The sequence below is a fragment of the Cyprinus carpio genome, chromosome A17 (assembly GCF_018340385.1).
Source record: "Cyprinus carpio isolate SPL01 chromosome A17, ASM1834038v1, whole genome shotgun sequence".
Lineage (NCBI taxonomy): Eukaryota > Metazoa > Chordata > Actinopteri > Cypriniformes > Cyprinidae > Cyprinus > Cyprinus carpio.
Window position 1 is genome coordinate 15,933,430 of NC_056588.1, and position 21,956 is coordinate 15,955,385.

Below are 21,956 nucleotides of genomic sequence, written 5' to 3' on the forward strand. Positions count from 1 at the left end.
TTTCACTTGATTTGGTTTCATAAAGCAAAATTACCATAGCTCAAGCTCAGTCACTCTGGAAACATATGCTGGGAAACTAACCTGGTCCGGAGCAGGCTAACTGTCAGGCTAAGCTGAGCTCCTCTAACACTGACCAATAGGAACACATTAATATCACCACTTACTCTCTCACATAGGCTACAATTAGTTGACTTTATTATAAGTCCAAAAATAAAAGTAAACAGAAAATGCAACTTAAATACTCAAATAAATAAAAAATAGACTACAATCAACTATATTTAATGTATTGTGCCCAAAATGTAATAACTTTTTTTTTAAAGATGAAAACATTTTAACATAGTTGCTACTTGTCCATTCAGTTGATCAGCAGTTTCTAGCCATGCAGCCTTTCTCTCGGGTTTTATGACAGCTGTAACTTTTATGGTTATTAGTAGAACATTAAAACAGTACCATCTAAAATTGCTCATTAAAGCATTTAAAACACTAAATTAAAAGTTAAAACCACTGAATTAAAAATTAAAATAAATAACAGAAATCATACTACATTTTAACTGATAAGAGGAACACACATTTGCGTAAGCCTCGCCCACTCCTGACAACAAAATGTATATATTTGCATGACTTTCTAACATTTACAGATAAAACATATACCTGTGACGTGTCAGTTATGCACAGAGGAAAACACAATGTCTCAAATGCATTAAACAGCACAGATATTCACTGTTTGTCATGGTGGATCGATTTGATCCACGATCGGGCTGCTTAATAAGAATAAGCGTGCACATCAAATTTATCTGGACTCATTGAACCCGGATCAAATTAGTGAGATTTGCGCAAACTTAAATTGTCGTTTATGAAACTGCTTTAGTCCCGATTGATTTGTTAGGTTATTTCAAGTCAGGTTTAGGACTTTAATCCTCGCTTTTCTTAGCGTCTTTTATGAAACAGCCCCCAGATGACTAAACAAAGTGAAAACACAACAAAAGAGTTCATAACTGTTACACTTTGAGCATTGTAGCCAATCACAAACATGTTTGAAGTTGTGATAACCAAAACAATGGACGGGACAAAAAAATCTGATGTGTCAAAATAGATATATAAGTCTTGCAGTGCAAGTGCAAAAGACCTGCTACTTGTTCTGTTGCCTGTAATGTGGGTTTTATTTATTTATTTATTTTTTATTACTAACTTTTCATTTAATCTTTTTAATGTAATGTTTTCATAATTTAACAATATTTTAAGGTTACATGCTAAAGAGTTAATGTGTTTAAATATACTTATATTTACTTTTTTTTATTAATAGCATTAATAATTAACTAATGCTGTTTATTTAATAATTATATTTTCAAATAGTTAAAAATGATATAAAAATAAAATATTTTTTCCTATGAACTGCAGAATTTTACTGGTATTGGTACCGACTACTGAAATTTTAAACTGTTTAATTGTTTTAAATATAGTTAAATGTAAATGAAATATTGAATAACTAATTCACCATTAATATTTTGTTTTTTTTGTTTATTAAATTTTTCCACATTTTTTTTTATTTTGTTTCATTTTTTTTAATGATTTTAATGAATTTTTTATAGAGAATATAGAATTAAATACAGTTAATATACACTTATTTATTTGTCAGTTTGACAAGTTTTGTATTTTATTTAAATTTTTATATTTTAATTTCTGTATTGATAACTGATCTCTTTTATTTTATTTTTAAGTGGCAGTTTTAATTCTCAGAAGCAACAGTGCCTGTAAAATCCAAAAGGCCGAAGTGTGTGCCATTTTAGGTTTAGAAGGGTGCTCATCAGTGTCCCATTGGCCCTGCACTGATGCCGGCTTTGTAGCCGACTTCTACCATACAGTCCCTGCAGCATTATGTCACCTAGTGTGGACTTGGAAGAGGGCCTTCACTTTCAAACCCAACACATTTTTTAAGAGGAAAAACCCAGAAAGGAAGAGGATAGAGTGAAACCCGGCATTGCACTTGGTGTGAATGAAAAGTTTGTTTTATTTTGTTGCATCAGACATGGTGTGACCAGGCCTTTAGGATCTGACTAAATTTGCCACTTTTCCTGTGCAAAGAATTTGTCGCCATCCCAAACTATAAGAACATACACTGCGGCGGAAACCCTCCCTGCAGCTGACTGGGATGCCAATGGCCAAACCGCTTATAAATCATTCCGATTGGACTTTGCAGAGACAGGATCCACACATCTCCCCTTTCTCAGTCAGAATTCCAATGTCTGGTTTTAAAATATTAAGCACCAGCATCTCATAGGTGCGGTAGCTCTGGAAGAGAGCATTTAATAAAACATAACTAGCGTTGTCTTGTGTGTGCTCTAATACTCTGAGCACAGGATTTGTGATCGACTCTCCCGTATTCTATACTTAGAGTGCTGGGCTGTGTAATATGAATTCCTATACCTTCCTTCTGTGAGAAATGGCTTTGCTTCACACAAGACCAGGATTGTTGTTTTGATCTAAAATATCTAAATTATGAATCTAAATTATGCATATTCCTATCTTCCCTAAGTGTTGCCATGTTAAAGTCCCTTCCACAGTTGTCAATTCACAAAGTGGGTGTTATTTGTAACCAACAACATTTTTTGGAAATACAGAGCTCTATGTTAAAACTAAAAGATGCTGCTAGGTCAAACTGATCTCACATTAGGTATGTTTACATGCACTAATTTTCATCAGTGCAAATGAATCCAGTCCGATTTCTCATTCTAAAAGTTTTATTTATATGAACCTAGTGGCATATGAAATCCATAAAATGTTTTCCCCAAATTCCATTCTATTTTATTATTATTATTATTATTATTATTATTAATTAATTTATTTTCTTTTTTCAAAATTCAGTTTTCTGTTTTGAGAAAAAAAAATTCTAGACTTTGTTTTAACGGTTAAATGAAATTTTATTAATCAAAAAGCATGTTTGAAATCATGAAACTTACACAATTTAAAAGCAATTTATTAAAAGTTTTTTACCAAATTTAGTTTTCTGGATTCAATTTTAATGGTTTCATTCAATTATAATAATCAAAAGCATCTTTCATTACATTCAGTAATAGGCTATGTTTCTGTCACAGTTTCTTTAAGTTAAAACAAACTTTTATTTTGATGGGTTGCTGTGAAGACCTTTTAAGTTTCTGTTTAAATATGATATGACTATAGTTTTTTTCAAAAGAAATGGTGAAATGCTCATGAAATTACTCTCAGAACAGTTCTAGAGATTATGTTTTTGTGTTCATGTACTCATATATTGAGGTGGCACAGGCTGAAAACAACACAAGCGTCATGCGCGTCATTTATGTGTGAAATAAACTAAATGGCAACTGCAACCCAATTCACATTTTCGTTTACATGAGCATTTGTGTATTTCAGATAAAACCTCAGTGCATATGCAGTGCCCAGTCACTGCGTTCAAAACTGGGAATATAATTGTTTTTGCCTAAAACAAAAGCTGACAAATCTCAAATAAGCTTTTTTTAAGCAAGCATTTAGAAAATAAACTAATCCTCAACTGATCAGCTTGTAAGGCATAAATAAACCTGCATTTTAGAAAGAAGTAGAGACATGGGCAGAGATTGTATTACTATTGGGAGATGATAGGGTCTGTATTACTTACTATTGGAGAAAGCGTAACAGTCAACTTGGATGACGTTATCACATTACAGCCTTGATGTCATTGAATTTCAGTCAGAGTTGTGTGACACTCAATCGCCATTTACGGATACCATAGGAATGAATGACAATTGCCGTAAGCTGAATCCCACCTGTCGCAAAAAGTCTGTGACATCTCTTATAAAACTTTTTTTATAAGAGAATTTCACCAATACCAGTAGTTAGGTTGGGCCACACTGGACGATTACCAATTAATCAATTCGTTTTTAAAATGGATACTGAATTAAAACTAAAATATTACTACTAGAATATTAGACACTGAACAATACTTTTTAAATTGAATATAAAAATATTAATATTACATTTTAATTAGACATTAATCATTAATTTTAGTTCATTAAGTAATGTTACATATGCAACTTTAAAATGTAAAAATGTATAAGCAAAAGTTGAAAAATGAAAAATACTTCTACAGATTATTTTAACTTAATGTAATTTAAACAATTGCAAATATGTGTTTAAAATAGTGTAGTTGATGGTTTTTGTTTGTATTGTGTTTTTTTTGGTCACATTGTTTTAACCGCTTATGGTAATGTTAGCGTCCTCTCAGCCTTGATGGCAAACATTTCTTTACTAATTCAGCATCTAATTAACAAATTAAGATATGAAAACATGTACTGCATATTAGGGATGTACCCGAATCCGGTATTCGGAAAGGGAATTTGGACGTGTACTACAGCACCCCTAAAGGGAATAAATATGAGATATGTGAGAAAAATATATTTCAATGCTTTCTCACACAATTATATCATTGGGTAATTATCCTGTATATAAATTGCGGGCATCAGGGTGCCGCTATTAATATGCATGTCATTGAGATCACTTATGATCTCATTTTTTCCTATTGATCAAATCTACACCTCCCCTTTCAGTCTGGAATATTTTGATGCATATAAATGTAGCTAATGTGACTTTCCTCACATTTGCAACTTCAAATTTTACAATAGCAACTTCTGGTGTTTGCCATTTTAATTCCTGTAACTTCAAGTTGCAACTTGCAATTTATTTATTTATTGAAATTGCGTCTTTAATTTGCGTTCTCACATTTCACATTGTAGCCTGAGGCAGAAACTGACTTTCATGGGGTTTATAAGTGTGTGTGTGTGTGTGTGTGTGTGTGTGTGTGTGTGTGTGTGTGTGTGTGTGTGTGTGTGTGTCTGTGTGTGTCTGTGTGTGTATACGTCATTCTTGGACTTGAGCCTTGCCTAATGTTTTTCTATTACAACTGATGCTGCCATTCATCCTGAACTCTGTTGCCACGGCAGCAGGGGAGAGTAGTTGTCGCTGGTCTGAGCCGTCCATATCAGCATCAGTGGTAGGAACAACAGATGCTTCTGGCTCTCAGAACAGTATCTCTCTCACATACAATACTTCAGTGCAAAAGTTTTACTGTTGACACTTGCACGCGCCTTCCAGTCCTTTTCATGAATACCCTTGAGGAGAAGACAAATTACACCTGTCTGAGACCACTTTCTTGCTGACTTAAAAAAAAAAAAAAAAAAAAAGCAGAATATTTACTTTGTGTCTGTGACGTGAATATTTTTTCTTATGTTACAGGGGGAGGGAATTGTCCTTGCGTGTCCCAGCTAAGCTTTTTATAGGACACACAGTCTGGTAAGCTCTCTCTGTTGCATGTGTGGGTCTGCATATGTACTGTTTAGCTGTGATAAACAATTGTCTACTTTATGGCTATTTTATACTGTTGCACTGCATTACACATTTAATAATTCAATATTTCGCTCTGCATCACAATATAATAACTGGATTCCGATTGAAACTGGTCTGAACAGAAGAGGAACCCTCAACGTGTCAATGTGAGTCAGTGAATCTGCTGGATACGTTTTAGTCTGTCTCGTGTGGCTCACTTCTCTGGTGTCCACAGCAGTGCCTCAGAGAAGTAAAATTAATTCAATTTAGGGATCCAAAGCTAGGGTTTTTAAGCTCTGTAGGTCCATGGAGGTCCTGCAGGGGGTCTGTGGATAGCTATATAAAACATATACCTAGGTGTACCTAGGTTGGCTGAGAGTCTGGATGAGGTGGTCTCTAAGTCAGTAAAGTAAACCATTGGTCTAAACCAGGGGTTGGCAGCCCACGGTTCCTGAACAGCATGCGGCTCTTTCATCCCTCTGCGGTGGCTCCCTGTAGCATGGCTGTACAATGCGCGGGGGAGGTTCCCCCCACCGACTTTAAATAAAACCTAAACTCTTCCCATGCACTTTTTCCTTGGGCAAGTGTGTTCACTTAGAGGTTTTCAAGGGCCAATGTGAATAAATCTAGATTTAAATTTTAAAGAGACAATATAGTCACATCGTTTTGGATACGTTTTATTCTTATCCAAAATGATTTGAAAATCACGGAGCGCTGAACACTCTCATGCGCTGTATGTTTTATTCATACTGGAAGCCGGAGGGCGATCTTGTACAGAAAGTTCAAAACGAATCATATGATAGAAGTAACTTTTGACGCCAGGAAATCCCTAATACAGACAAAGGCATCCCGCTGTCGCTGTAGCTAAGCTGAATACCATGCATAAACTTTAACTGATGAAACGTGAAGACTATAAACGATTGCGACAATATATGGTTTATGTGTGTTTTTCAAGTCTTATATGAATGATACAGTGGTAATTGACATAGCATTAATTACAGTACAGAAGCAATAAAATATATTTTCTGCCTATTCTGTGATAAAAATGGAAAGTGTTTGTAATATATAAACTATTATGCTGATACAATAATAACCATAAAATTAGTAATATATATATAAAAAAATATTACAGAAGACAAATGATTGGTTATTGTCCGGCAGTGTATTTTATTTCTTAGCCAAGTAAAAGTAAGAGATAATCATTTTTTATTGTATTTTTTGTCAATTAGACATACATAAATATTACTAGGCCTATAATGATTATGATGATTATTTTTATTACATTTGACATTTCTGTCCCCCTCACTTCTGAAATGATTGCTACTCCCCTGCCCTGTAACATAACTGAATATGACACTTTAGCTATAAGCCGTGTTATCTTTATTTGGGGATCAAATATTTTGTGGCTCCACATGAATTTTATTCGGTTGGAAAGGGGCCAAAATGGCTCTTTTTGACGCTGAAGGTTGCAGACCCCTGGTCTAAACTATTGATGTTATATCATGAGAAAAAATAAATAATAGGGTGAAAGTTCAGGCATTAAATCCCAGGTGTTTTTATTATTATTATTATTATTATTATTATTATTATTATTATTATGGTTAAATTAAAAATAAGACATTTTTTTATTGCTCTCAGAGAAATTAAAGAAATGTACATTTCTGTACAAACGTTTAGGGTTGGTATGATTTTTTTTTTTTTTATATATATATATTTTCAAAAGAAGCCTTCTCTTATGCTTGCCAAGGCTGCCTTTATTTAATCAAAATATAGTAAAACATATTCAGCAGCCATTAGTGCAGTCTTCAGTGTCCTTCAGAAATCAGTCTAATATTCTGATTGGGTGCTCATGAAACATAAAGAATCCAGAAAAAGGTACCGAAAAACAACATTTGTTTGAAATAGTAATCTTTTGTTACATTACATTGTCTTGATGCGTCCTAAAAGATCACTGTTGAACATTGCAAATACTGGGAGTGCTAAAGGAGACTTTATTTAAATAGAAACTTAAAGCCTGTGGACATTTGCGATATATGAATGTAATGCCACACCCTTAGTATACAGTGCATTCAGATTCAGCATTCTTTTAGGGTGGATGCATGTGTACCTCCCATATGTGTTCACATCTGTATGAGCATGCATCTTAATTATTTTTACAGTTTTCATACGTTCATTCATGCTTCTGAGCACTCACAACAGGTCTGACAGCATTGAGATGAGGCTGTGAAATTGTTAATATTCCTCTCTGGGTGAATAAGCATTCTCCTGCATGTGAGTAAGCCCTGTTACCACTTCTGTGTGTCCAGGCTCAGAGCTACTGCTCAGCGAAGGAGAATCCCAGCACAAACCCCCCTCATCCACCCTCTTAAACATGTCTCAACCATCTTTCAACAGGCCAACTAGAGCATGACAGCAGCTTCTCAGACTCACTCCCCTTAAACCCCCTTAGAACACTCTCCTCTTCTCTCCCTCGCTCTTTCTCTCTCTTTTTCTGTCTTCCCTCCATCAGACGACACAGTCGGGGGGCAATGTGTCACATCTCATAGCTCAAGAGTTTCATTATTAGGCCCTTCCTAAAGATAGACACCAGCTCTCCATTTTCTCAGTGTAAGAAATGATGACAGACACCTGGGTTTCACTTTAATGTTCTTATAGACTCTTCATTAAGAGCATAGCAAAGTTACTGGAAATAGCGGAACCTGCTAAATGCATTAGACCAGAGGTCCCCAACCACCGGGTCGCGACCCACTACCAGGCCGTGGAAGAATTGCTATCGGGTCGCAAGAACGTGTATAGAAAAATGTGTATAGATATGACACCCTGTTATTTATTTATGTTATTGATTGTTCTAATTATTCAGTATTTTTGTTGTAAGCGATTGATATACAGTATAGTAGCAATTTGACAATTTCATGTTAAATAAGTAAATGAAAGATTGCTCTGATCTGTCACATATTAGGAGTTAAACGGATCGCAGTTGATCCGTAGCCTAATACGTACGGATGAGACCCTAGCGTACTGCACACACATGATTCGCAGATTAATTTGCCAATTTACACGTACAGTACAAGCAATTTTAAACCACAAGAAGAAGAAACGAAAGAGAGCTCAATTCGTTACTCACACGCTGTTCTCGCAAACAATCAAAGCGTGCACAAGAGACATGTTTCAGACAGTGCGGAAATACCAAGTTACCAAGTATTCATACACATAAAATTAGCCTATGTCAAAAAAACATGTTTATGATGGTGTTTAAATACTATATAATGCTATTATAATACTATATCATAGCCTAATATATATATATATATATATATATATATATATATATATATATATTAAGCTATATATACATCCCCCCGTCCCCCTGGTCCACAAGAATATTTTACAAACGTAACCGGTCCGTGGTGTAAAAAGGTTGGAGACCCCTGCATTAGACTCCTGCCATGAGAGCTAAGGAGAAGACATTTGAGGCAAGGTATTGACATGCATTTGTTTTATGTAAGAAGAACTGTCCTGCGGGGCTTAATATAATTTTCAAAGATGGATTTTGTTGACTGAATGTGTTTTCAGACAGTTACATCTTTAAACATGAATATGGTAACGTGATGGGTTCCTCTTAGAGGATTGTATTTGTTAGATCCTTTTTTGAATTTCCTCTTTCGTGCCCAAATGATGATTGGCAATACCATACTGGATACAAATTAAATTAGAGGTGATTCTTTAGAATCATTTTTTTAAATAATTGCAATAATTTTGAAATTAACTTTTTTTTTTTTTTTTTTTTTCATTTTTATTTACTTTTTGTTTTGAGACATTTAATAAACTTCTTATTGGCAAATTATATATATATATATATTTATATATATATATATATATATATATATATATATATAATGTATATATAATGTATATATCACCAGCTGTCTTTCCATTGAGCCCTTCTGCTGTTTTTTTTGTGCAGGTATCTTATGTCACATAATTTCACAATTCAAAAGTCAGACCATTCTGGGTCTTAAATTGCTCATGCTAGCACAGCTGTCTGTAAAAAAAATAAAAATAAAAAAAATTAATAAAATAGCTTTCGGGATTTGTTACTTTTTCCTGTTGTAACGAACTTATATCAACCCGTGACCCCAAAACTGATTTGGTGTCCAAGGTTTCAGCCTAATATTTTTGTGAAAACCATGAAAAAAATCTCACTGACCTCAAACTTTTGAACGGTACTTTATGCTGGTGATGTAGATGTAGTGATTTGGACAATCATATTTTGATTAGGGCCAGATTTACTAACAGCTTGGTGTCAAAAACTACTTTCAGGATTTACTAAAGATCCTCAGTGAAAGGTGTGGACACAGTCATTTTTTGCAGCTGACATTATTACGTATGCATTTGTAGGAGTGCCCCTTTCAAACGCAAAATTAATGGGAGGAGAGTATTTAAATGAATCACGCAACATATATACTAAGGTTTGTGGTACTCGATTTACTGGTTTTTGCTAGCGTATTTATTCAATGGGAGTGACTTACTTCTCCCAATATTCAGTTTTCATAGCAACCAAACATCTCAACTGAAAAAAAACCACTGTGCTGCAGAAACACTCTCAAGAGCTCACAGCTAGCCGTTTTCAGCAGAGCGACTGCCGTTTTCTGCGAGGCTAAAAACACTTTGGTGGACACACGGCATTAGTGTTTAATATGAGCTGTTTCCTTTTATCTGTGAATAATCAAATCACAGAGAGTTACAGGACTGTAATTTTATTTTATTTATTTTTTTTATTTTAAAGTTGGGTAAGATGAGACACTGCTGTAAGATCTTGCAAGTCACTCCCTGTCTCTTTGAGCATTACTTTTTTATATCATCAGAAAGATCACTACTGATAAAATGATGTGTGAGCATTTATTTCAAAAGCTTTGATGACAGGCAAGAGATGTATGTGCATGTGATAAGCTGTCATTTACTATTCTGTTGACATCTGACAACCTTTCACATCTGCTTCTTTCTTATTTGTCTCTTATTTGTAGACATAAACAGTACAACGAGACGGCAGTCAGACTTCCTTTATGTTTCACTTCTCTAGTTTATAAAAAAAAGTACACTTGGGCATACTGTATAAGCAGACATAAGCACACATGTTGGTTTTACTCCCCTAGTGAGAACATTGAAACAATGGCTTTTAGGTGAGGATATATGTTAAATCCCAACTCTAAACCTAACACAAGGCAAAATGACCTCACAAGTCAAATTTTGTTGTATTTTACTTTTTTTTTCTTGACAAAAATTTTCTTGACAAAGTATGACAATCTACAATTACAATGTTTTTTTCATTTGATTTAGTCGAGATGGTTTTGCATCAAACTCAGTTTGATTTTCGGGAATCGAGATCTGCCAGCAACAGCGTGTTTTTCCACTTGGGTGAGTGCTTCGCGGACAGCTTTACCTTGCTCATGAATTCAGCCGCATGCCAGCAAACCAATGAGAACGCACTATAATCCTGAGGAGTCAAAGCAAAAGAGCGGAGGCACAAGCTGCTGTGAATCCACTCGCCTGGAAGCTTTCGTAACTGCCACAGATTTACTTAAAATTACCATTGTTTGTCAAAAAAAAAAAACATTTGACATACTTATTCCCAAACCTTTATTAAGCTTTAAGTTACATCTCAAATGACAAGGGATCAGCTTATAATCATGTTAATATTAATTAACCCACAAACTAATTATCTCTGATCGCCTGGGTATGCCGAGCATTCACAGCTTATATGGACGCAACACCACTGTCATAATATCACACTGAGTTACAAAAACGGTTGCAAATGAGACAAAAATTACACATTCATAACTTAGTCCTTTAAAATCAAATCACCATTGCACTTTTTGTGATGGCATACAGCGTTAGCATGACTAGTATTCAGCTAACACATGACCTGATTTACAAAACGACTTTTATAAGCTTGATATTTAAATTAATCAGTCAGACGGATTCACGAATCAGCCTCAAATTCACAAGTTATCAATTTGAATCAGTTACTCAATTAATGTTAGTACACTTTGAGTTGAATGTAGACATCAACTTGTGCACAAGAAGTTATAGTAGTGAGACTGAATTTATTTTTCAGATGTCTGTTTTATTTGCACGTTTTAGTGATCCATTGAAGTTACACGTATGTGTGTGGCTGTGTATTTTATCAGGATTGGCCCTGTCGCAGATGCTTAAGTTGCTTAGCAACAGCTGTTAGTGGTCTTCAGGAAATGTTGGCTGAGGGGCTTGTTTGCTTGACGGTGCTTATAGGAGTTTCCTTCACTAAATGCCAATAAAGTCAGCTCATGCTATCTCTATCGAGAGCACTCACACACTCTTATCGATATGGCAAGGGTGATGGGGTTTTTCATGGAGTCTGACATTACTGTGTACTGTGAGCTTACTAAAAATACTTATGTCATCGCAGATGCTATTTCCTGTTTTATTATCTCAATGGAGCACTGTGAAAGAAAATGTACTGCATAATGGTTTGGTAAGATGACTCTACAAACTGTGGACCCATTTATCATTGATATGTACATTCAAAAGAGCAGAACACCAAAGTTCAATATTATGTTTTTTTTTTTGTTTTGTTTGTTTTTATTGTTGTTGTTGTTGTTGTTTTGCTTACCTGCCAATGTTTTTACTGTGCAACACCATATTTTTATTTGAATTTAGATTTGCATTTCAACTTTTAAATGGAAAAATTACTTAAATACTTAAAATATTATTTAAAAATATATTATTTGTTATTATTTATTTTGCCCAACACTTAAAGATGCAATGTAAAACATATTTTCTTCCTTATTGTAACACACATCTATGAGACATGGATCAACAAAAACCGCTAAAGACGTCTGTGTATCGGTCGCTTATTGATTTGATGGAGACAGATCTGAATGCGAGCTTGCAGTCAATTGTATGAAAGGGGTTGAGTTCATGGAAAGTAAATGATTGGAGAAGGCCGGTATACTGTACATCAGAAGAGAGAAGTCTGCCATTTCACAAGAAGATTGAGTTTATAAAAAAAAAATAATAATAATGTATTTACAGTAAGTTCAATACAATTCATTTAGAAAATAGAAATTTTAATTTCATGCTGAGTTTTCATAACAAGTTTTGTTTTGTTTTTTCCCAAAGATGCTAAGTTTTCTTAACAAAGAAAATTTGCTTAATGGCTGCAATAGCTCTTGTCTCATCCCTAAATGAAATGCAGCTTCATTATACATTCTCAAAATCAACACAACAATAAAACTAGAAATGAAAAACTAGAATGCAATTTTTTCACTAAACAAAAAAGACTCTCCCAAGTTTCTTTACATATAATCTGATAAGGAACAATGTCACACAAACTTGTGTTAGTATAATAGACCAGATGACTGAAGTAGACACACCTGGACAAAGGAACAGGAACTTTAACAATAAAAGACCAAACTAAAGCATGCCTATCAGTTTTCGCGTGTTTGAAAGAGCTCTGTAAGGCTCTGCGGTTGTTAAAGGGGTCATATGATGCGATTTCAAGTTTTCCTTTCTCTTTGGAGTGTTACAAGCTGTTCGTGAATAGATAAGATCCCTAGAGTTGCAAAGACTAAAGTCTCAAATCCAAAGAGATATTCTTTATAAAAGTTAAGACTCGTCCACACAGTATATTAAGGTGCATAACATTTCCATCACACGCTTGAGGCATTCAGCCAATCACAGCGCGCTGGATAGCTGGCCAATCAGAACACACCTCGCTTTTCAGACTGATGAGCTTTGTAAAAATTGACATGTTTCAGAAAGGCGGGGCATAGAGGAGAAACAATAATGTACAGTATGTGGAAAATAATGTTTTTTGAACCTTAAACCGCATAAACACATTTCATTACACCAAATACACAAAATAATGTTGTTTTAAGCAACATCATATGACCCTTTTAAAACTTGACGAAGTCCCAGAAAAAGGCGCAGTCTTACGCAAATGCCTTTACTGTCTTTCCTGTACTGCATATTTGCTTTGAAGCTGCTGCCACAGCAAACAATTTTTCACGGGAGCCCGCATGAGCTGACGGCTGTCCTAACGGTGCAGGGGAGGAACGGGACGTGTGTTGACCCGCATCACACAAAAGAATCTTTGATGTTGACATTCTTGCGCACTGTCTACCACATACTACCACATTAAACATACAGATAAACTTCTGAGGATGTATTCATTTCGAAGCTATGACCTTTGTGTTGGCACTGGAGCTTGTGTGGTTACGTGTGTTTGTGTTGTGTGTACTGTAGTCGGTCGCTCTCCAGGATGTTAACAGAGTAATGAAGACCGATCAGCTTCTCTGCAGCACGAGCTGGGAGCTGGTCCAGACTCTGCAGAACTTCTGCTGGTCCACCCCCAGCTTCATCCATCCACAGCTAGCACTGTCAGCTTTCGAGAAAGTGAGCATTGAACAAAACATCGGCTGCTTTCATTGTGGCTCTAAGATTAGATGTTTGGACGGAGGTCACCCGCCTCCTTTGTTTCCTTCTAATCAGGCGATGGCCCTGTTGGCCACTGTTAGAGATCACTGCCCTCCATTGTTTTGGCATGTCAGAGGAGGCAGTGCTCCTTAGAAAAGAGCCTTTGGATGCAGTGAGAGCCTTCATTGTGGTTGTAAAGAAGGAGGATGAGGTGCCAGGATCAGCCAGAGATCCATGGCTCTGTCTCTATTGTGACTTTAAGATGGTCGGCTCAAACTCTGAAAGTGGCAGCCGTGAGTTACAGCGGGGATGGAAACAGTTTTAAAAGTTTTAAAAAATTCATCCAATTGATGTTTCAAATTGATTCTTAATATTTACTACAAATCAGCCATTAGAAACCCATATTGGTTCACCATTAGTCCTTAACTAAGAGGAAGACACATGCTGTCATTATTTGCTCAGTATGATTTTCTTTCGTGAAGCATCAAGGGACAAATTTAACAGTCTCTGAGCTGAAAATGGAAGGGGACCAGCTCCAAAAAGGACAAAAAACACTATAAAAGTGTCAAAAATGTGGTCATACTGAAACTCATTCGAGTTTCGAAAGATGTGGTGAGTAAACGATGACGTAGTTTTTATTTTTAGTTGAACAATTCCTTCTTGTTCTTCTCATTATGTCAGATGATGCCAAAGGCGGAAAGAGAGGTTAGATGAGCTATTACGTATTGTTGAAGTCAGTCTAGACAAACATGAAGGTTCCACTGAAGCGAAGAATCAGCACTGACAAGCAAGATAGAGAAAAGCCAAGACAAAACAATAGCAGGCAGGAGAGATCTCAGGTGAGACATATGTTCCGCTGTTGAAATGATTTATCCTCCACCCATGAAACAACAGGGTGAGACTTTAGTATGATTGCTCTCACGTCAGTGCACTCATTGTAGCCAGAGGTGGTGAGTGTAAGGACAGGCTGAGTTCTAACACGTCTGCTCACACACTCATAGGCTTTTCTCATGCTCTTTCATCCCTTGGAGGCAGATGCAAACTGATTAGCTCTTTCTAGCAAAACCGACTCGTGGAATCATCAGTGCTGCTCATTAACCAACAGATCAATACTCCACGCTGCTCATGGACTACAGTATAGCAGATGCTATAGCATCTCTTTCACAGCCACAAATATAAGGTACTGTATTTGTTATGTAACATAAAATTAGCCTAGCTTGAAAAGTAACTAGTTCAAATGTCCGTACTCATGTTTATCGTGTTAATTACAAACAAACATTGGGTGCAAACTAATTGTAGTGATTACGAGTTTAATATTGGTTGAATTTGCAACCTTGTTACCTTTTTCTTAATTGTTATAGATTTGATAAATTTTTTATACTGATATATTTTATTTTGATCCTTAATATATAACTAAATGATGTATATATTAATATATATATTATTGTTTATACACATCTGTTCAAAAGTTTGGGGATGATTTTTTAAGCTTTTGAAAGAAGTCACTTATTATCACCAAGGCTATTTTTTATCAAAAATATAGTAAATACAGTAACATTGGGAGTTTTGAATAACCATTTTTCTATTAATATATGTTATATTAACAGTTTGTATTAATATATTTTAAAATGTAATGTATTTCTTTAATGGCAAAGCTAAATTCTCAGAAGCCATTACTTCAGTTTTCAGTGTCACATGATCCTTCAGAAATTATTCTATGTTCTGTATTTTCTTGATTTGGTGCTCAAAGAACATTTCTCATTGAAATCAATGTTGGTCATGTTTTTGAAGAAACCAAAATCAGGATTCTTTGAGGAATAGAAAGTTTAAAATCTTTTATAACATTGTAACTATTACTGTTTGGCTTTTTATCAACTTAATGTGTCCTTGCTAAATAAAAGTATTAATTAAAATAATAATAATAATATAATCTCACTGACACCAAACCTTGAACAGTAGTGTATATTTTATTTTGATGTTTAAAAATTACAAACTCAGTAATGTATATGTAAGTATGTTTAGTTACTTTTTGATGTTGACAGTGAACATTCTCTAAAGGTTAAGAATGAGAAGAAAGGCCTCTTGTAAAGAAAAAGTGTTCAATTTTAAGAGTTGTGCCTTTTTTTGTACCCTATTTGTGGAAAGTGTCCATTATCTTTTTGCAGGCTTTGAAAATGTTATTTCCCTCCCTCTAAATACTATCCTTTTTAATTGTTTAAACTTGCCTTTTCCTTTCCTTTCTTCCATTCCACAGTGAAGGGATGTAATCACCATTTCAAAAACACCTACCGCTCTCTCACTTATCGAGACTTAAATGGAGAGTTTGAGACCGTCAGATTATCATGCCCACATTTTGCGTAGCCACAAGTCTCTAAACGCTTCCCACATCTCCCCGCCTCTCACACCTGTGACCCCAGTAACATTTTATAGCTTCTATGGAATTAAATTCATAGCCCGCACTGTGTCTATGCAATACATGATTGCAAGAGTGCGACAGATCTTTGTGAAAATATCTCAGATTTACTTTAAATCCATCTGTTTGTTAGCTCGGTGTACAACCATATTTCTTTATATAGACCAGCACATATTGCCATTTCTTCACTAATAGCTCAAGGCCAGAATGACAAGCTCATTTTTCCTTTGGCCTCCAATTCTCTTTCTGTCATATTCTCGCATGCATTTCTAGCACACGTGCCGGAGCAAAGGTCATCTATTGTACAGGCTCATAAAAAGAGCAGATCAGAGCTGAATCAAGGCCTATTTTATCCTGGACCCTCAATCAGCTAACCTGACACTAAATACATCTGACAACCTTCAGGGACTGCGGCATTGCTGCTTGACTTCTAGTGCCTTTTCCATTAAGACAAAATATAGCTCTGTACTTACCTCATGGCCTGAGCAATAATATGTTCTCACTAAACATCCATCCAATGTTCATCTACTGCTATCATGATGCATATAGATTTATCTTCGCTCGCTCTTGAGAGCCACTATACCTATACCATAAAACACACACCCACAGGTACACTCAACCTTTCCACTCTCATAAGAAGTTAAATCAAATTTATACCCAACCTCAGGCACACATCCCCAGTCTATTATTGCTCTTGACTCAGCACTCTAATGTGCTGAGATCATTCAGCATCGCTTTTTCTAGCTGCTCTCTTGCTGGAGATCTGTTGACTCCTACAGATGCGCATTGTACAATTAAAATAGAAAGGACTGAGTAGTCCTACAGTACAAGATCAGAAGTGGTTATGACCCATCACTGAGGCAAGTATTATTAATATTACTCATATTTGGGGTTACGGGTTTGTTTGAACCCATAAGCCTGAATAGGGGCTCATGGTAAATGGAAAGTCTACAATCTTCAACTGTACACAGTGCATGAAACCGCAAGCATATTCCAGGCAAATTTTATAGCGTACCTCATCCCACGCTGTTTGTTCTACAGATATGAATGATAGTTTAACAAGTAGCCACCTCCACTGGAAAAAAAAAAAAGTGTACAAACAATTTTCTCTCAGAAATTGTTAGTAAATTTCACAATAATTACTAAGAAACAGCATGTAAGTAAAAATTGTATTTTCAGTTACACTTATTTAAGGACCAATGCCCTCTATTAATTAACTATTAACATTTAAGACTTAATAAACTCCTAATTTGCTGCTTTATTAATAGTTAGATATGATTAAGGTATCTAAATAATGCAGAATAATGCATTAATATATGCTTTAAAAGTACTAATAAACAGCCAATATGGTAGTAATATGCATGCTAATAAGCAACTAGTTAATAGTGAGAATTGGTCCCTAAACTAAACTTTAACTGTATTTTCTTGTAAAACATACTCCAGTAATCTTTGTGTTATTTACCACTTAGAACAATCATTTTTGGCAGTCTAGAGACCAACTAGAACACCTAAGCAGCCACCGGCCATTGCTCTCAAAACCACTCCCAACTCCCTGGCAATGGCCTAGCAGCCATCCACTCTTATTTTATAATTTTATTTATTTATTTTGAAAAAGTAAAAATTTAGTTTTATTTACTCCTGTCTTACATCATATCTGTCCGAGACCTGCCTGCCTTAAAGTTGAGTAAGATTTGTAATGAAACTGGTGGGTTGCTATAGCTTGATTTCAGTTTCCATTTGGGGGTTTTGTGTATTTGAAGGCCTTTCTCAAGCAGACACACACACACACACACACATACACATGTTATGCTTATTTTATGCCTGTGTGATTAGGAGGTTATGGAATTTTATGCTGTATTGTGAATTTATATATTTTAAATGTGTGTGTGTGTGTGTGTGTGTGTGTGTGTGTGTGTGTGTGTGTGTGTGTGTGTGTGTGTGTGTGTGTGTGTGAGAGAGAGAGAGAGAGAGTAATGTAGTGTATTGTACCATTTTTATTGTATTGTAGAAGTGCTTATGCACATCTATGGCAGATAATGGATCAGAATACTTTATATTAGTATAGAATAGCTCAAGTATTCAGTGTGGTTCACACAGCTACAAATACACACACAAGCTAATACACCTAGAGAGGGACCACCAGATTTCCTTAACAGGTGTTCCCTGCCTAATGTGACACTTATTGAATATAAAACTGATGAAAGAGACAAACCAAAGCTTTTCCCTTCTAATTGCACCCCCCCCACACTGTTCGATTTTGGTATATGTTTTGCATAATTTTATTTATATATACATTTAGATATATATATAAATATATATATATATATATATATATATATATATATATATATATATATATATATATATATATATATATATATATATATATATATATATATATATAGAATATAAAACTGATGAAAGAGACAAACCAAAGCTTTTGGTTTCTAATTAAAAATGTGTCTGTTCTTTCCGAGCAGGTGTGACCTTTTCTTTGATGATCTGTGATAGCTGCAAGCCACACCTGTCTCACACACACACACACAAACACACAAACACACACGCAATGTGCATAGCATAGTATCTCATTTTAGTGCAGTTTCTTGTAAAACTGTCACACTTCTCCCACAATCTAACACTATTGTCATTTCTAAACCTCCGACAAACTGCTCACAACCTAGTTTTTAAGATGTAGGATTGCACAGTGTTTTATTGAGAGCCATTTTTTTTATTGTTTATATATTTATTTAGGAAGGATGCAATAAATCAATCAAAAGCGACAGTTTAGATGTTTACAAAGCTACGTAAGACTTCTGTTTAAAATAAATGCAGTTCTTTGAATTTTTCTATTCATCAAAGAATCCTTAAGTATCACGGTCCCACAAAAATATTGAGCAGCAACTGTTTTCAACATTGATAAAAGTAAAAAATAAAAAACAAATCAGCATAAGCAAATGATTTCTGAAGGATTAGGTGACACTGAAAAATGGGAAGCTAGAACAACCTTAAAGGAATAGTTCACCCAAAAAATTAAAAGCCATTCTAGGTGTATATGTATATGTAAAATATTAACACTAAATATTAATTATATAATGATCATTAAAGTTAGTTCATAGTTCACTACTAATGTGAATAAAAGCAACTTCAAAATTTAAAAATGTATTAGTAGATGTTGAAATTAACACTCTTAACTAGATGGCCATCTTTAAGTATCTACATAAAGGCCATAGCATTGAAATTACATAAATATGGATATTGTATGTATACTCACACTTTAATTGCTTCTATTCTAGATCACATGATGATTACCTATTAAAAAAAAAAAAAAAAATGTAAGTCACACACAGAGCAAAAAGCACAGCACCACGTCTAGGATGGCTCACAGGTATTACACACACCGGATGCATCGCGTTTAAGCAGTGGCCTAAAATAGTTAATTTCATTACGAAATGGGCAAAAGTTCACAAGAATGATAAAAAAGTAGCATAGATGAGTTTGAAGTCTGGTGTTTAAAAAAAATGCAAAACGGAAAGAGAAAGCGCAATCTACATTATAGTTTTCTAGAAGCATACAGACTTTATTAGAGCCACAGAAAGACAAATGTTTCACTGAAAAATGTACAATACACAATTTTACAGGCTAGGGTTGAGTCTTTATGTACATTAACAATGATTTGGGACAAATATAATGTAATTTAATGGAAAACTGTGTGAATGGCAGCAGGATTTATGTCGGCTGAATGAACATATATGTATTTTTCTCACATCGCAAGTTTAAAACTGCAACTTTGCTGGCTAACAAATGCATTAATGTGACCAGCTGGATATAAACTAATGCAAATAGATGGTAATATTAGTGACATTAAGCATTTGCATCAGACTTGCATGTGTTTTGGTCACATGGTTTTAACCATTTGAGGTCCTATCAGCCTTGATAGCAAACATACTGCTTTCCTTTCTCCACTAATGCAGCATCTAGTCAACAAATGAATTACTTAGTAACGATATGAAAACATGCTCTATAGTGTACTGTATACGCACCGTTTCGACTCGCGCCTGGCTCTGCGTTTAAAACGAATGTAAATTCAGTCTAACTGCTTGCTAATTTCACTTGAATGAAATGAAACATTCAGCACATTTTCCACTTGTTCTTAAAATCCCAAGTACAATGTAACATATGTAATACTTTAATAATTGACTAAAGAGATACAGTTCTTTATTTATAAAAAAAAAATGAAATTCAGTAATTAAGTGAATTCTGTAAAAGTAGTTACCATTATAATCTTGTCTGCTATAATGGTCTTGTCTGCTATAATGGTTATACCATTATAATCTTGTCTGTTATAATGGGAATTGTATTGGTTTTAATGTAAACTGTAATGGTGTCTATTTGATGGATTCTATTGGTGGGATGTAATATGGCAGATGGCAACCAATAGAACAACAGTAGTTCCTATTGGAATAATGCCAAAAACCAAAAGGAATTTTGTAATGGTTTAATGGAAACTGTAAGAATTTCCGCTTTGTTTTCAGCAGGATAATGATACTCATACTGTGCTGCACATTATTGACAATACTGAGCTGAAGCTTGACTTTGCAAATTTAAAATCGCAAATCAAATCGCAATATCTGTCAAAAAAATCGCAATTAGATATTTTCCCCATATCGCACAGCCCTACCTACGTCCTACTTCTTCTGCTGGAACGCCACTCTCTTGTGAATGTGTGTACAACAGTTAACAAAAGCTAGAGATTGCTGTTTATAAAGTTTTAAATATGGATATTTTTCACAAATGCATCAATTTACTTCAGAAGCCCTTTATATTATTTTAGCCGTGTGGAGCACTTCTTATGATGGATGGATGCACTTTATTTTGCTTCAAAATCTCAACCACCATTCACTGCCATTACAAAGCTTTGAAGAGCCAGGACATTTTTTAATACAACTCCAATTGTATTCGTTTAAAAGAAGAAAGTCATATACACCTAGGATGGCTTGAGGGTGAGTGAATCGGGGTAATTTTCATTTTTGGGTGAACTATCCCTTTAAAGGAGACTTAGTTCTGCAGTTATATCAGCAATAATGAAGCACAATACACATCAGGTGCACCTCATAATGCCTTTCCAGTGGTGTTCCAGTGCTGTGACCTGTCCTCCAGGCCACCTGCTCCTGTTGTGAGTTTGGACTTGGGCCGGGAATAAGAGGGCCAGGGGGTGATGATTGGAGGACAGAGAACTCCAACACAAGGACTGCCACAGTTGAGGAAAAATGGTAGTTGTTAACTGTGCTTTCAACACCAAAGAAACAAATTTTTCCTCAATTTTTTTTTTTTTTGAGCATTCCATTCAGCCAACTAAACTTTTTTTTTTTTTTTTTTTTTTTTAAAGTGCATTTCTTTATTTGGCTATTTATCACATTTCGAGTGTGTTTCATTTTATTTTTCTTTCCACTGGCCTTTGTCAACATGTATCATGGCATACTTGTTACAATAAAGAGATAGTTCACCCAGTAATGAAAATTCTGTCTCCAATTACTCAACCTCATGTCTTTTTTGGTTATGATTGACTTCCATTTGTATGGACAAAAACACTGAGAAATGTCACAGAACATTTCTCAGAATATCTTCTTTTATGTTCAGTTTAGAAATGCCCCTTGAGACTATTACATTCTGTTCCATTCCACTGAGTCTAGGTTTATTTATTTTACAAAACAATAGGGCAAGACTGAAAGATATTGCATGGTCACTGTGGTATTTC

General features: G+C 35.0%; 1 protein-coding gene across 3 annotated transcripts in view; it reads left to right on the forward strand.

Annotated features, from left to right (window-relative positions):
* The window catches only part of fut8a (fucosyltransferase 8a (alpha (1,6) fucosyltransferase)), a 73,266-nt gene that overhangs the window by 19,790 nt on the left and 31,520 nt on the right, over nucleotides 1-21,956 (forward strand). For 2 of the 3 annotated variants that reach the window (XM_042774220.1, XM_042774221.1), the window contains exon 2: nucleotides 5,245-5,301. The exons of the other annotated variant lie outside the window; for it this stretch is intronic. The gene's annotated coding sequence lies outside the window, so the exon portion shown is untranslated. The remainder of the gene's footprint in view (nucleotides 1-5,244; nucleotides 5,302-21,956) is intronic. 3 annotated transcript variants of the gene reach the window in all.